The sequence below is a fragment of the Pinus tabuliformis genome, chromosome 2_2, assembly GCF_031772625.1.
Source record: "Pinus tabuliformis cultivar Carrire ecotype Pingquan chromosome 2_2, CPIR1, whole genome shotgun sequence".
Classification (NCBI taxonomy): Eukaryota; Viridiplantae; Streptophyta; class Pinopsida; order Pinales; family Pinaceae; genus Pinus; species Pinus tabuliformis.
Window position 1 is genome coordinate 1,243,882,443 of NC_142300.1, and position 16,392 is coordinate 1,243,898,834.

Below are 16,392 nucleotides of genomic sequence, written 5' to 3' on the forward strand. Positions count from 1 at the left end.
ACAGAGGGAAGGACACACTTACCTATTATCTTTTACTGTCATTGCTTCACTAACTCTGCTCTGATTGGTTATCTTTATCATGTTGGTTCCTTTTAAATCATCTTTGATTATTATTCAGGAATAAGAGCAAAGGGTTTATATCTTCTTATTGAGATGTTAAGACTTCTTCCACCATTCCCACGCTTAAGGAGTGTTGAACCACCCTTTGTGTATAAATGGGATAGTACTTTATGAAAAAAAAGAAAAAAAAAAAGCAAAGTGACTTGTCTATATAAAGTTGTCAAATGCAGGATAGGGGGTCTCACCAAGAGCCAGCCTACCATGATCATGAGGGAGAAAGTGAAGTGGCATTCCCACTATGGCCACCACACCAGGGATATGGTCCAAAAGGTATATCAAATAAAGAACTCTTGGAACAGGAGGTCTCATCATGAGCCGGCTTGCCCACCTTTCACTCCTTCCTCGTGAATGGCATTATGGCTAACTGGTCACCAAGCCAGCATAGTGGACTAACATTTGACATCACACAGCACTTCCTAAGCATACACAAAGAATCATGGTTCCATGGGCGAAATAAACAACTCTGCCAAAGTTATGGACACCTGTCAGCAACAGAGCACTGTTAATGGTATTGAAGTCACATTATTTACACCAATAGGTAGTTATTACCACCCTTCTGTTTCTTATGCCTTAGTAATCAATCACATAAGATGAATGCATATTATTTTCTAAACCATACAACGCATGTAAATCTATTATCACCAATCATGGCAGAGCAGTTGACAATAACCGTATGAGACTCGGAATGTACGGCAGATGTCCTATCCTCCCAGCCTCGCATCATATCACAACAGTCTCTTACGTATTAAGCGATCCAACTTGACGCCTCGATTTCGGTTATCTGCTACCTATGTAAACATGGCATATTGCCATACAGTATTCCTTTATGACTCTACTTCAGAACAGACCGGCACGCTGCTCCTTTATTTGACGGCCGGGACGGCCTATCACATTGCAGGGGGGGAGGTTAACCTCATCATTCCTTGGATGACATGTCAGACCGCTATTCGGGGAACTGCATACCTGGGAATAGCACGGCTCAACGGTATACTATTTTTTATTTTTTTGCATGACTTGTTGTTCCTAAGCCATTTCCATTGTATATCTTGCAGCATTAGATTTTGAGCGATTCTCGCATCCGTTAGCCTCTCTGTGTTTCTAACAGCGTGAACAACTGCCGTTCCATTGTCAAAATTCTGAGATTTCACAGCAAAACCATAAACATGGGAGGGAGATCGATTCGGAGAGAACCGCTGGTGTTAACAGTCTCTGATGCCGCACGGGAAATCCTGGCAAGAGCCGGGTGGCTAACTTATTTCAACCGCTTGCAGGAGTCTAACGAGACTGTGGCAATTGAATTCTTGCAGAACTTGCAAGAGGATCACTCCACAGTGAGGGGGAGACGCATAGCAGTCACCGATGACATAATCGCAGAGGTCTCGGGACTGCTAGCCACTGGGCCTGTATGGATGCTAAAGAAGGAGAGATTGCAGAAGATTATAGAAACCTTCCAGGACGAAGGCCAGAGCCTGACAATTAGAGGAAAGGGGGTTCTGCCAGCAGCATTAGGAGAACCGTGGGCGGAATTGGCGAAGACCATTCAAAGCTACATCACCTGTGAAGGCAGAAAAGACGTGGTAAGACCACGACATCTTAAACTCTTAGCTGTACTAAAGCAAAAATGCTTTGTAAATTTACCTGCATTTTTGAATTCATTACTTCATGACGTTGCACGGAGCATAAAAAAGGCATAGCATGTAGAATCAGTTGTTAGTCATCATGGGTTGATACGGTTAATAGTCAGCCATAGCCTTACCTAGCAGCAAAGCAGCTGGGAAGAGTTAATTGCCATAATAGAAGGAAGATTGACCGCACCATCCCCAAAACGTAAACATGCCACCAGTACACCCGAGCGTCCAGAAAAACGCAAGAAATCGGTTCGGCTAGCACGGCTACGAGGGAGGCTGGAGAAGCCCCAAGGAAAAACCAGCCAGCCGGTAGAAATAGAAGATGAGAAACCCCCACGAACAAGAGGGGAAGACGATGAGAAAGGAGTGCAGGAAGACGATGAGAAAGGAGTGCAGGAAGAAGAGGAAGGAGAAAAAGAAGAAGAAGCCGAGCAATCTGAAGAGGAAGGAGAAAAAGAAGAAGAAGCCGAGTAATCTGAGCAGGAGGAGGAAACAGACCAGCATGAAGGTAGCCCATTGCAGGACCCATTGGGAGAAGATGAGTTGGCCAAAGTTTTGGCCAATATGGGCGAATATGGCCAATCTTCCAGCCCATCAGGCCTCCATGCCGAATAGAAACCTCAGGAGGAAAATGCACCTGAAGAATCACATGCAAAGGAGGCAAAAGAAGATAATCTGCCTGTTCATGATGAAAACATGACAGGGGATGTAGAATAGGGACAACCCGTTCCTAGCGAGACGATACCAGAAGAAATTCCAGAGGAAACGGGGGCAGAAAAGGAGGTCACCCAAGAAATAACAGAACCAGTTAGGGTTCTTACCCCGGAGCAGCCAGAGCAGAACAACAAAGAAGCACCCCAGAGAGAAAATCAGGAAGTTAGTCAAAGTCCAGGCCGCAGTGAACAGCCTGCTGTTCCTTTTAAGGAAATTCTGGAAATTAAAGAATTGCGAAAGGAACAGCAGAGATTACTGAATATAATAGTCCAGCTCCACCAGCAGATTAGGATTCTAAAAGCAAGGCAAAGGGTAAAAAGGACTTCGGGAAGGAAAAATGTAACCACTCCAGCAAAACCCCTCAAGACAAAGGGGCAGAGGACCAGAGTCCATCCTGCTGTTCAAAACCCTGTCGAAAACCAGGCTGCTGTTCCAAATGATGCTGGGAAGCAGACTGCTGTTCCAATTGAAAAGGAACAACAATGGACTGATATCCACGTTAAGATAGAAATGGATGAGATGTTGACCCGCGATAAGGAAATTCAGACGGAGACACCACCTTCGGGAGTGATCAGAGTCATGAACTCAAAACAACGCAATAGGAAAATTCAGGTAAAACTCTCGGCCTCCACTGCCGCATGGAAAAGAGATCCAAAAATGGTAACCCTACGAAAGGGTTTGAAGCAAGCTCAGCAAGTAGCAGAAAAGCTTAGAGAGCAAACGGTCCCTCGAGAAAAGTATGAAGAGCTACAGCAGCAGCTTAGGAACGTCAATCTATCCGAAAGCCAAGCCTTTGAAGGGTGGCGAAGGGAAGAAGAAAAAGTCGCCAAGATAACTCGTAGATTAGGTATAGCTATCAAGCAGATGGATACCTTATGTTCCTTATACAATGACGTCCTAGCATGTAGAGCCCCTGCTAAGAATTATTCCTTGTTTTTAATGGAACGATATTTGCAATTGAAAATAAAGGCTGTTAAAGCAGGTGCTCCCATACAAATTAATACCCTCGATGACTTTATAAACTGTTGCAAACACTATGGGGTAAAAGTTCAAAGACTACTGTGTGAGTTTTATTTGCATAACCTTGTATTAGACCAGGAGACCGAGCTGAACCCTGGCCCTTTTTTTGGGGATATCCAATTACAGGCATTTATTTCATTTGCGGTTAATCAAATTAAATGGCTTAAAGCCTATAACGCTTTCCAAAGGCAAGAAAACAGATTAGATTTGTGGATAAGAGCTGAGCCTAGGGATCCAGTATAGTTGTGGAGAAAACATAGAAACCTCATGAAGACTTCGGGTGTAATTGAAGCATTAGGACCCATGCATGAGGCAATCATTCGACAGGGATTAGAATACTTTTTCTCTATCAAAGACCCTGCCATTGATGCGGCTAAATTTCGGTATCAAATCTCTAATCCGAATATCTAGCTCAGGGAACCATTTAAGTATGAAAATTTTAAATTAGCCGCCAACCGCTTGCACCTCTATGGCGAAGTCATTTTGAGGGCAGGGCCATCTTGGTTAGGATATAGGTTCCGGAGTCCAATTATTTGGCACCCTGCACCTGGGTACCAAGCCCTGTATGAGATGCCTGAGGGTCAGACAGGCCATTTCTTTGAACACCTAGTTATGCATCATGGTTGTAGGCCTTCACATGAGATTCCATCTCCAGCCTACTCACTCACTACCTTACACGTCAACTACAATGTTTTCATGAGGGCATAAAAAAGGGTAAGCAGGGGGGTGTGTGGAGTACTAAAAAAGGTATGTTTTTGGTAATTATTTCAGCATCTTTTCATTAGAACTTACAAACATTTTTCCATCATGAACTTAGAAAACAATAAGGAATTGTAATAAAAGCATGTGAGATTAATATGTAAGACGAAAACACTGACAATTGTCATTTCCTTATGCAGGAAGGAGGAAAAACGAGAATTTGTCGTTCCAAAGGAAAGGACAAGGATGGGTTAACCATTGTCCCTTTGACGGAAGACCATATGCAAACAAGGCAAAGCAAATCAAAGCGAATCAGCCCTGGAAAGGAAGTGGAGATATCGGCTCGGCGTAGGAAAGGAAAGAGATGACTGAGGACTAACGGTTCGACGAATTGATCCTGAGGGATCGTTGTTTTATCTATTTATGCACTTAGATATCTCCGCCTTCACCCTTATAAAAGGGGCAGCAGTGTTAGCTCGAGAGAGTTGGTTATGTTTTTATGTAATTTCCTTTAAGATCAAAACTTTGATCATCGAGTCTCGTTAAGAACCGATCTATTGTAATTTTGCTTTATGCATTAAAACAAACTTGGTTACTATTTCATCTCTGAGTCTGGAATAACTTCAAGCGGTGTACCCCTGGAGGCTAAGGGCCCGGCCCTGGAAGACACTTGCTCCTATATTATTATGTTTGGTTTATGCGTGGTTTGCTTATCAGCGTGATTTGGTAATCTGATGTGTTTTTTTAGTTTACATCACATGCTCTGTTATATTTACTTTACTGAGACAGAACTATTACATTGACTCTGCAACGTATCACTGTTCTTCTAAGTGTTGATATAATATTGTCAGCCTTTACAGAAGATTGTTGTTGTTCAATTACAGAGCCTTTGTTCCGTGCACTTATTCATTGGTATTACGGAATTCATCTTAGTGATTATGTTCCTTGCGATTGTGGATCTATAGACATTGTTGTTCCATTCTGAAATGCAGTCGTAATCTTTTATAACTAAGAGTGATAACTAGTTTACCGAGATCAAGTTACTATCAAGGTTTGCCGTGTGCATATATGGTTTTGAAGTACTGTTCTATAATTTATTATTAATCAGTGTTGTTCCATTTTGGTGTGTTGTTCAATTCGTCCTTAAGAGTGAAGGATTGTCATTCAATTCCTGTAGATCACGATTCGTGCATTTGATCTTGTAGACTAAGGTGTTACTGCTAGCTAGACTTAGTTGTTGTTACAGTTCCCTGTTTGCTGTTCTATTTCAGATTTGCTGTTCTATTTCAGGTTGGTTGTTCCATTTCAGATTTGCCATTCCATTTCTTATTTCGTTGTTCCATTTCTTACTTGCCGTTCTATTTCTTGTTCTTTGTTATTTTGGTGTGAAGATGATCCAGGTGGATATTGGTGGCCACCCGCTAATTCCGCTTGGATCCCCTCTAGTGCTTCTTTCAGTTTTTTCAGTTTCCTTAATTATAACACAGTTTACTATTTTTAGTAGTTTTTCGGGTCCTAAACTTCCGGAGCCATTTTGAGGCCCTAAACGACGTTTTTTGGGAAATCTACCGCCAACGATTTTTTTACCTAAAAATCATTTTTTCCGTCGTAGACCTCGGAGAAATCTTTCCAACAGGCTATCATGCGCGTCAAACGAAGATAATATGACCAATTCGCGACCCCGGGAAGTTGATGTACCAACTTACCCAAAAACGGGGCCCACAATTTGGCGTTTCATCTTCTAGGGTTAGGTTTTGGAATGTGAAGGGTTTTCCATTGTTTCTCAACAATAAATAGGCCTTCGAGCCTCATTGTAACACAGTTCAGAGGCATGTAGCCACACATCTCTTCTCAGAGATAAGCTACCATCGCCCTAGCTGGTTTATTTCCATTTCTGGTTGTAAGCATATTTCAGTATTTTCCATTAATGAAATGAAGTATTATTTCCACTGCATCTTTGTGTATATGGTTATCTCTGTAATTTGTTGCGTTCCTGTTTAAGTCTGGATCAGAAGAACGATCCAGGGTTGTAGTAAGCACTGACATTTACTGCCTGGCTCCCAGATCCACGATCTGTTCTCTGATTTACCTTAGTTCCATTAGTTTACAAAGGGATGAGTTACTACTACTGAACCCTTGACTAATAACTTGCTTAGTTTTCTGAATGAGTAGTTTAATCTTTTGAAGTAGTTTACTGTAAACAAGCATCCGTTTACTCTTATATTTCTGAACACTGTACTACTAGCATTGCTCTGACAAATGATAGCCTCAGACTGAGACACTTTTTGAAATAACAAAACGTTCCTGGATTGACAACTAATGTGAGGTAATTAGAGGTGAAAGAGACCCTTTTTATAGCTCCACATCAGGTATTAGAAGTATTTTGTTTATGGTTTTTGTAGAAATAGTTATCAAAATGTCTCCATTCTGAGCTGCAACTGTTCTCTATAAATGATTATATTTTGATTGACACCATATAACTAGGTTAGGAAAGGAATAAGTTTGCAGAAACATGTACAAAAGTAAATTGGATTCCCAAAGGTTTATTTCATCCTCAGAATCAAAGTAGTTCTATTTTAGCCAGTTGTGTAATTCGAACATGTCGAATTCACATTCAATCTCTGCAACTTTGAAGTAGTGATCGGCCAATGGGATATGGTCCAGGTCTAACGCATCAGAGGCCTTTGGGGTTTCTAGATTTGCAGAGGAGCTGGCAAAGGGTTTATCCTTTTTCTTTGGAGCCATGGGTATAACAGAGCCGTAATAGTGCAGGGCAGAAAAATGCATAGGTAGCTAAGAGGAAACTTCCAATTACAGGCTTGTCTAAATAGAGAATTTGTAGAGAAGAACAGTAAATAGAAACAGTGGAATAACAGTAGAAGAAAGGAAGATGTAACGAGGCAGATGAATATTTATAAGGATTTTAGGACGACTGTGACATTAGAGGTTGTTGCTGATTGTCTAATCGAAAAATTAATGCATTAACGGGAAGGAAGAGCAGCAACAGGAAAGGAATTAATGGTGACAACGGATACACGGGAACAGTTAAGAGATATAGGGCGAGGGCACGTGGCATGGAGTGATTGGAGGAGGATGGTGCGGGAGGAGTGATCGTTGGCGCGGTATTGGGAAGCGCGGGAGTGTGGATGGCAGATTTCAGAGGGGAGGGGGGGGTAGTGGTAAGTGGTTTGGAACGAGGGGCGTGTGAAGTGTTTGGGGAGATACACGTAGGTGAGGGGCCCGCGCAGGCGAAACTGTTTTTCACACCCCCCTCCCTCGCCATTATCTCGTTTCATGGCGAGGGGGTGCAAAGAGGCTTTCTGACATTGATATGGGCGAGAAAGCTAATAACCATTGATCTTCATTCGAAGCTTAACACGTGCCAACAAAAGAATTTTGTCGTTTATAACTTTGGTTTAAAAGCACTAGAAACATACTTATTTACAATAATTAATCACCCTCCTTAACAAGGTAATTAACCAATAATGAAAATTAATCTAACTAAGGGCGTGTTTAGAATAGTTGCCCTTTTAAACTATTTAACTAATCTAAACCTAATCTATATGACCTTAGGCCAATTTTTAAGCATATTAGGCCATTATTTGTCCTAATCTAACTTAATTTCTAATTTTCATCCAAGATTAAATTGTTTGGTTGAATTTATTCTCTAGTATAGAACCAAAATTTAAATGATCTGATCAAGTTTAAAGAGTTTAATTCAGATCAGAAGAAAATGTTGTGGCATAAAAACAAGCTGCACACAGACCTTTATTATTACAAATGGAACTTATTCATGAAGTGGCACTTAAACTAGCACACTTATACAAATCTTTTGATTTTCTTTTGATGGGGTTCTATTTCATCTCTTTTTTATTTTTCTATTTTTTCATATTTTCATTTTTTTCTTTATTTTTTTTCATACCCTCTTTTATAGAATAACAACTAAATTATAAAAAATAAAGCATGTTACAACATATTCAAAGCAGAGGTGTCTCTTGTACAACCAAATAAGATAATAATATAGCATATGCAAGATAAAGAAAGCACTATATGATCTCAAACAAGTTTCGAGGTCATGTTATATGAAAATATATAATTTTTTCTTTTAGCAAAGATTCATTAAGAGTGACTCAAATCTTTACATAAAGAAAAATGAATGTGGGAAAGTTGTGTTGATTTCACTATATGATAATAATCTATTCATAACAGGGACTACCATATGCTTGATTGACAACAATTATAAGAGTTTGAAGTGAAGGATCTTGTACAAATGCATTACTATTTAGACATTGAAATGTGGAGAGAATATGGAAAGACGTTAATTACTCGAGTAAGATTGCAAAACAACTAATCCAAAAGTTCAATATGAATGAGACCAAACCAATCTCTACTCCATTAGAATAAAGTGTTAAACTCTACATTGATGATGATTAAAAATAAGTAAATGGTACTTTGTATAGATAGCTAGTGGGGAGTTTCAACTAGATCACAACAATACTCTGTCATTGTTTACTTAGTTAACATACATAGGCATTGGAGTGTAATGAAGAATCATTCGATACGTAAAATGAATTATTAATTTTGGTATCGAATACACTAACCATTTGAATGTTGAGTTGACAAGTTTTTTTATTATGATTTGATAGGTGATATAGATAATATAAAATCCAGCATTGGGTATTCATTTTGTATAATATGTGGTATTGTGTCTTGGAGTGATAAGAAATAACTAATTGTTTATTTTTCCTTTATTGAAGCCAAGTAAAAAATGTCATGCAATGCTACTTATGAAGAAATTGTTAGACACAACTGCTCTATTGTTCCTTGGATTTGTTGACTATGGTTTGTTGGATGAATGTCACCCCCACAACTTACTCTTCATTGACTCATAAAGTCACTCAAACTACTCACTATTTGTAGAAAAGGGCCAATTGGCATAAATAGTTTTGGTCTCCAATGCAATTCTACATTCAAACTAACAAATATCTTCTTAGGATAACACCTCTATGTAATTACATCAAAACAAGTATTGATATAAATATTACTATTAAACTCGTGCTAGCTTCTATAATAATCTAATCAGTGGTGTGTCCAATTTGTCTGGGTACTCATAAACTTCAATTATATTTTGAAGGTTTCCAACAGTCTTACCCACTGGATTTATATGATCATTCAACTAGTGGATATGTCGACACTGCCCATGATTAGGAAAATAACTAATTGATGCACGAGCTTACAAAATCAATGTAGGATGATTTCAGAATGGGAACATTATTTCTTCAGAACAACCCATGGTGTCTACAATGACCATAATTAGTGTACATCCTCAATTCTTTCAAACATAACATTCATATATGTTGCCTTCATGGTTCTCCAACTTTTTTTGAGTATGTCTACAAGTTAGAGTGTTACTTGCAATTAAATCCCTTGAAGTGAATTTATCTAGTATTTCACTTTGGAATACTATTGTAGTCAAGCAATATGGAAATTTTGTTTTTACTAGGGGAGACACATTCGAGGTTATCCATTTGGAAAATAATGCAAATGCAAATTCTCTGTGTGATTGTAACAATAAAGTTAAACATAGTTTGTAAGGATAACCCAATATTTTTTATAAGCAAAAACATTTAATACAATTTCACAATGGTGGATGTGTCATAGAGCTGTGCTCAAATCAAAATAAGGTTATTGTGGGAACACCAGGAGTATTTGCATGCAATTGTATACGAATTTGGATGCATGATACTCTACTTTGTGTCTAGCTCCTCTAACACATATATTCAATTTAGTAAGAAAAACAAACATGGAAATGCAATGATTATGCAATCATGAAGTGAATACACTATAATGGTGATTACAACAATCAAGGTAACTTTATCATCTTTGTAGATTAGTAAATGATTATATGCCATAATTAGCACTAAAGTGGCAAATTGTAAATGCACAAAAAATAACTACTTTTTTGAATCAAGAGACTCTTGAATCATTGAATTGTAAAATTTTGATGAGGTAAGATAAAACATCAAGGAATTGCATGAAGCCCTTTCAATCGGGGGGTTTTCATTTAAAAAACAAGTGTGAAAATTGTCGTGAAAGCCTACTTGAAATTTGAATAAGGAGATCATTTTTATTAAAATCAAATAATTGTAAAATATCACTTTAGGGTGCATCATTAATAGTACCCAAGACCTTAAGGTTGGCAACAAGCAAGCAGAAGCAAACATGCAAAATTTACAGTGAAAGAAGAAAGCATTTGCAAAAATCCAATCAAGAAATCAAAGTATTACAAGACTCTTTATATGAATTAGATAATTGTATTATAGATCTTCACAAACAATTTGATCTAAAGAGTAAACTAACTAAAGTTACTTCATTTGAAATTAATAGAAAAATGAGCAGAAAATTAAGAATATGGTTGTTGCAACATGTGCAAGAGCCTTATAAAAAGGGTTGATTTTACTTGTGAGACAAGTGACCCAATAGTTGATATAAACACAATAAATTATATGATTGATGATTTCTTAACTAGTTATGAGTTGGAATTATATAGTGAATTGATAAATATAAGTTTTGTTGAAGATGAATTGTTGGAGAGGTGAATCCCCTCTACGGATAGAGGCGATCCCTACTAGCCCAGAATGGGTCTAGCAACAATCAATCAATGCTACTATGCAAGCTCCTAATTGCAATTAAAAGGTGGGCAAAGAACACCTACTTGGATTCCAACGCTCTTGTTTGATGAAGAGATGCCACACTCGCTCCTTTGCTCTGGCCGGTCACAGTCTTCCACTATCCTTGCGGACGGACACCTGCACGCACAAAGAGAAACGCAAACACAAGTGTGAAATCTAATAAAAGCAATCATACATCAGTCAGAAAGGATGTAATTCACATTTAACCGTTGCATAGACAAATGAGAATGGAACCATAACAGTAGTCATCTATTATTAATCAATAATCAGAGAAAGATACAACCAATGTTCTGACGCTGAGTCCTTCTCAAGAGGGTCCAGCCAGCAAGTCTCATAAGCATTCACCCATAGGAATGGATCTCCCAAGTCAAGCAACTCTCTCTCACACAAAACTCTAAGACTCCACAACCTTTCTCTAGCTCTCTAGCAATCCACACTTTGTCACACCAACTACCTACTAGCAGCAGCACACAAAAACACTATGAATTCCTTGTTGTCAAAAACTATCTTCAAAAACTAGCTGCTGATGGTAATGGTGGAGGAATATATAGGAGAAGGAGTCTCCATGGAGGGTGGAAGGATAAGCTTATCTCCAAGAAAGGTGGCCCATATGACGAACAGACATGCCATAGAAGGGAGGGCGACACTCACAAGGCCAACAACTAGGTCTGGAGTCGTCTGGAAGGTTGGCTGTTAGAACAAATTCGCCCACACAGGATCAGCGCGGATTATAGCGGGACTGGCGCGCTGACGTCGCATCCTAATAGCTGAGAAGGCTATGTCAGCGCGACTCAATACAAAGGCAAGGTGCGCTGGCTCATGAAATTCAATCAGCGCGGAAAACAGGTGTACTTCCGCGCTGGCAGCGCATTTGGTCTGTTATGGAGCGCCCATCAGCGCGGTTATTTGGACAAAAGTCGCGCTGATAGCAAAAACTTTGGCAAAGTGGGTTATTTGGCCAATTCAGAGAGCATGAGTATGATGAATGTGATTTCATGACACAGTAGGGATACTGACTGGATGACAGTGACAAATTGCTGTGTAACAGATGCCCCCTAAAGCATGAAGCCCGAGAGAGTGGGAGGGGTGAAATGCTTTACAAAACTGCCGAACTGGAACACCACCAGGAAGGACCTGCACGTATGTACAACTGATAGCTTGATTACATGTAGTCTAGGCATGGGCGCAGCCATCCAAAAGACATATGAAGAAAGGTCTGTGGTATGGACGCAGCCACCCAGCTGAAGAGACCATGATGATAACAAGGTATGGTCGCAGCCATCCTAAAAGACTCAGGTATGGTCGCAGCCATCCATCAACGAGTCATGTAATATCAATCCACAAAAATCGCAACCTGGCTCACAACAGGCTAGAACCAGGGTCTTGCGCTCCATCCCAATCCGAACAAAGTACAAGTTCAAGCATGTGAATACATGAGTTGAAGTCGAACATGCATGAACATCGTCTGATTACCAGTCAATGATGAAAACTGTTAACAGACGCGAGAGGGGCCACCAATAATGACAATGGTCCTCAAGGTACTATAGGTACAATCCACGGCATGCGAATCAATGAGCTGGCGTCGAACACCCGCGGAATCATTCGATCGGAAGCCAATGATGGAAACCTTGCGTCGAACACGAAGAACCTGCCATTGAGGCATGCAGGCTCCAAGGTACCTGGAAGGGGTCTCTAAGTTACCGTCCTGGATAATGAGCTGAGGTCGACAGGAGGTAACCTTGATCGAAGGTGGGCCATAATGTTTCCCACATCATCGACACGAGACAAAGGAAGATTGTTGTGATGAATCAGAAGTATGTGAGGTGTCAGGGATAGATTGTAACTTCGCAGAGGTCAACTTCTCTTGAACATATCGGCGGCACAACGGTGGACTTGGCAGTATTTGACATCAAATGAGGAGAGGTCATGGTGACAAGGCAATGAGCAGATGAGAGGTCAAATAGGATAACCCAAACCCACGGAGGCCAGTGAAAAACAGGATGAGATGGTCCCACCCAGACACGAAAGCAGAGGAGTGCCATGTTCAAGAGCGACATACTGCCGACACGACTATTATTACAGTTCCATTTTCCCCACCATTTCTGGCAGGTACCCCGATTATTTTTGGATGACAAGCTTGACGGGGATAGCATATGCTTGAAAAGTGTCATTTCGACGGTGCCCGATGTCATTGAGTTTTAACGAGTCTGACAAAGGAAGAACTCGGCGTCTTTTCTTGTTTAGAGAGTCTGAAAAGACAGCAGAAAAGAAAACTCCAGGGGGGTCCTTTTTCGTAAAGTTGTGTCTCTCGAGCCCGAAAAAGTATAAAACAATGCTCGAAAGAACCGCCCGATCAGTATGATCGAGGAGTACTTTTCGTAAGTAGTGACTTCGACCCGAAAAAGTAAAAAAGCAGTCAGAAGCACGTCGTTTTGGAGCCAATAACGAGTTCGAAACGACAAAAACCCGGCAATCTTTTTTAGTTTAAACGGTCGAAAAAAGAGCTTTAAAGGCGACCGCCTCTCATTCCTTTTAACGAGTCAAGAGGGAACTCGGCCTTTTCATCTTTAAACGGTCGGAAAAGAGCTGAAAGCAGACCTCCATTTTTATTCTCTTTAACGAGTCAAAAAGGGAAAAATACTCGGCAATCTTTTCACATTTTACGAGTCAGAAAAGAGCTTAAAGGTGACTCGTCCTAGAGGAACGAGTGGTATAAAGGGTAGCAACTGGTTCCGGCAATGGTGGAACTGCTCAAAACATGTAATGGTCAAGAGGCTGGCTAATAAAACCACTCATCGTTGCGGTTCCTCAGGAAAGGATAAACAACCAAGTGAGAGCATATGATCGGCGAAAGAGATGGTAGCAATGGAATGAAACAACCAAGGTTCATCTAACAGAAATTAGCAGATAAAAGGCAATCACGAGATGTAAATCAGGTATGGGTTCATTTTTACACAAGCTTGAACCATGGAGAACTTTGCTTGGATTCGGTTTCATGTTTACACAAGCTTGAAACGAAAAACTATGCTTGTTATAAGTTCGCATGCCCCTAGCATAATAACGCAAATCGAGGTACATGCCCCCCCAGCTTCATTGCATTCAACAAAGTGGATGGAATGAAGGTTCACTCTCGAGATCTAGGAAAGACTCGACTTGTATTTTACGAGATCTTAATCAAAAGACTCGATTTGGAAAGGGAGTTGTTTCATTTTTTAATGAGGTTGACACAGTAAAAGAACTATCCTCATAACCCTCGTTTCATTTTTTAACGAGCTTGACACAAGATCAGGAACTATGCTCCGACCAGACCCAATTTCATTTTTTAGGGAGCTTGACATAGGAAAGTGAACTATGCTCCGACCAGACCCAATTTCATTTTTTAAGGAGCTTGACATAGGAAAGTGAACTATGCTCCGACCTAATTTCATTTTTTAGGGAGCTTGACATAGGAAAGTGAACTATGCTCCGACCGAACTTCATCATAATGAACAGGAAGTCGGGGCTTCCAAGAGTGGTGCTCCCGGTGGGAGGTCAATGTCTCGGAAGTCAGGACCCAATGCCCCTAGGACACTATGCACGACGGCGGCATTGCTAGATATAGGCACGGGAGAGGTGGCCACGTAGTTGATCTGGGGTGAGACAGATACAACTGGTGGATGAGAACCAAGAGGGAAGGACAATTGTGCCGGAGGGGCTTGTGGACGAACGAACGATAATTGGTCTATTGTCACTATTCTTCCATCGTGTGGAAAGCAAACCACACGGAAAAGTGAAGAAACAAGGGCTCCCATGGCATACACGTAGTCCCGACCAAGGAGAAGACTGAAGTCTAACGAACCTTGGGTAACCGAGACGTCTATATAGACAGTCTTACCTCCCAAAGTAATAGGGAACTGCGGAAGGATCCCTAATGGTTGACTCGTTCCTCCGTCAAACGCGGTGAGATGCGGTGCGACAGGTACAAGCGATGGGGAACCCAAAGCTTGCCAAGTAGTAACGGGCATGAGACTAACCGATGCTCCCTCATCTAACACAGTGCCAGGCAGCGCCTTATTGCAAACATAGGCGGTGACCCAGAAAGGCACATGGGGTGGAAGGGGAGGGGTAGTCAAACGACTCCAATCAAAGGAAATGACCGAACTACTTGGTGGGGGAACCATATGGTTGCCCCCCTGCTCGGAAAGAACCGACTCTGAATCCTCTGGAGAGGTTGGGGTGGGAACACCATTATCAGGCTCCGGAGGACTCGACGAGACAAGAAGAACATGAGAATTTTGCTCGTCCGAAACAGAGTGCTCGAGAGGAGGTGAACTCGAATCAACACCCGTGCCGACCGATGGCTGATCTGGAACAGGCTGGGCACGGCCGGGTTCGGGAAGAGGGGCCTGGACAAGAGACGAATCTGAAGCAATCTCGTTGTCAACAGGAGCGCGATCTACAGCTGTAGAAAGACGCTGATAACCAGCGGGAAATTGGGTTGAAGGAGCCGTAAGACTTTCCAAGACAATGGAGGCTTCATCCATGAGTGGACAAAGGTGAAGGGGATGATTGCCTTCACAAAGTCTGCAGGGGATTCGAATCTTCCCTTTTCCCTTGCCATTCCCAACTGATGAGGTAGCATCGCTGTGAGCTTCAGCGAACGATGAGGGGAGGGCCGGATCGCGAGACCAGACTTCTAATACCGGGGAATGCCAGGACAATCACGAAGAAGATGGTCTTCCTTGCACAATCGACAAGGAAACTTAACCTTCCGTGGAGGAGCAGAAAGTGGCCCTATCTCGGATGTAGAGGGGGTAGCTGGATTTGAGGAGGGGACGGCGCGTGTAAGCTCTCCCTTAGGGGACTTCTTCTTCTTGGTCTTCTTCTTCTTCTTCTTAGCCACCTGGTTACTTGCATCGAGAGTTTCACCAGGCGAAGTACAAGAGGAAGACGTAGAAGTAGGCGTCGAAGGGGAGAGATCCACCTTAGGATCAACATGATGTTGTTCAGGTGGAGGGACTGATGGACTAACAGCCGATACGGTAGGGACCAAAGAGGTTGAAAACAACCAAACAGGCAACCCGACAGTTAACCCTGGTAGGGACAACGTTGCCATATACAGAGCACCAACATTCCCAAGAGGAGGGAAATGACCTGGATTTCCATCAGGAGGGGAATCCGGGTTAGTGAACCCCGGAAAGGTTGCCATTGCAAACGAAAAGAAACCTGCTCAAGCTAGCGCCCACAAGATCTATCCAGGTAATGTTAACGTAGCCAAATGAATTTTAAGACGCACAGACACAACTTGACCTTTTCATGTTTTAAGAGTCAAGAAAAGGACACAAGATGACTCTAGTCTCCTTCGAATATTTAATGAGCAAGAAGTGACAAGGCGCTCACTGACACCTTTTCATTTAGGGAGTCCGAAAAGGATCAAAAGTGACTACTCTGGAGACTTCTAGGCAAAAGGTTTACCAAGCAATCCGTAAAACCGCTTATACACCTTGGCAATCATATGAGAACCAAGGACTTTACGTACT

The 16,392-nt window shown here is 41.4% G+C and overlaps 1 long non-coding RNA gene across 1 annotated transcript in view; it reads right to left on the bottom strand.

Moving 5' to 3' along the window:
- Positions 1-10,999, bottom strand: part of LOC149198002 (uncharacterized) — a 32,932-nt gene extending 21,933 nt beyond the window's left edge. The window contains exon 1 of the long non-coding RNA XR_016254249.1: positions 10,897-10,999. This is a non-coding gene — a long non-coding RNA (uncharacterized LOC149198002). The remainder of the gene's footprint in view (positions 1-10,896) is intronic.
- Positions 11,000-16,392: the final 5,393 nt, after the last annotated feature.